Source organism: Chiloscyllium punctatum, chromosome 34 (assembly GCF_047496795.1).
Source record: "Chiloscyllium punctatum isolate Juve2018m chromosome 34, sChiPun1.3, whole genome shotgun sequence".
NCBI classification, from domain to species: Eukaryota; Metazoa; Chordata; class Chondrichthyes; order Orectolobiformes; family Hemiscylliidae; genus Chiloscyllium; species Chiloscyllium punctatum.
Window position 1 is genome coordinate 8,504,113 of NC_092772.1, and position 1,157 is coordinate 8,505,269.

Consider the following 1,157-nt stretch of genomic DNA (forward strand, 5'->3'; position numbering starts at 1 on the left):
GATGTGGGCCAAATGTTGGCAAATGGGGCCTATTAATTTAGGATAACTGTCCACCATGGTCAAGTTGGAAAGAAGGGCCACTTTCCGTGTTGTATTGTTCAAGGACTTGTTGACTCTAGAACAACCGCAAAAACCTTGCAAATAATTCCGTCAAGACGATTTCAAGTTCCAAATCTTCGGTCAATCTTCCTCTCATGTGCTCACAAGTTCATTACCTGATGTCAGAACTTACGGATTAGTTGCTGGATCCATTCCTGTAAATTGGTTCTGCATTCTTTCTAATTCCGATTTTTTTAACGAATGTAGCTAGTGTTCATGGACTTAGCATCAATATTTCTAATACCATATTTTGATGAACATTAAAAAACAACTTTGGCACCAGATGATGAGCAATTGAGTCAAAGTCGATCGGACGCAGTGAAACAATGATCCTCTCTTCATGTGGTGTACATCCGTGACTCTAGAATTCGACGAAGAATCATTCCCACAACTTCAGCTGTGTCAGAATCTAGTTTGTGGTGAAAGCCTGTCAATCTGTTAAGGTAACATTCGACTGGGTCTCTGCAAAGGAATTGGCGAAATCTTTGTGTCTTGACAATTTGTTCTTCAAACAAATTGCGTATTTCATGAATTCAGTTCTTTTACTATGAAAATTGGCAGCTTTTCTGTAGCTGTGATGGCCGAGAGGTTAAGGCGTTGGATTCGAAATCCAATGGGGTCTCCCTGCACAGGTTCGAATCCTGTTCACAGCGCTGAATCCTATAAAAGTCATTAATTCCTTTGCGGAATTTCGAGGAGCTTGAGCTTTGCATTCAATCGAAAGTGAATTTTCAACTGTGAAGAATCCGAAGTCACTTCGAGACGTCTAATTGAATAAATTATATGTCGAGACACAAAAAGCCACCAACTTCCAACACGAATCAGTTTCAAAACATTTGTCGAACTATCGTGAAATTTGGATGTTCGGGAGTCGGGGGTGGGGGATGGAATTTAGCAAAACAAGAAGCAATGCAATACATTTACAAGCAGGTGATGAATTTTTTTTAGGATCAGTTGAAAGTCAAGCTGAGAAAGTTCAAACTAATTTACAACTGACTCTCAAGGCCAATAATCTATTATATCAGCAGTCAATGAATTCGAAAAAGCAACTCCATGTG

At 39.6% G+C, this 1,157-nt stretch overlaps 1 non-coding gene across 1 annotated transcript; it reads left to right on the forward strand.

The window, feature by feature from the left end:
- Positions 1–670: 670 nt before the first annotated feature.
- trnas-cga (transfer RNA serine (anticodon CGA)) lies at positions 671–752 on the forward strand. The gene has a single exon. It is a non-coding gene; the product is annotated as a tRNA-Ser (tRNA).
- The last annotated feature ends 405 nt before the right edge of the window (positions 753–1,157 follow it).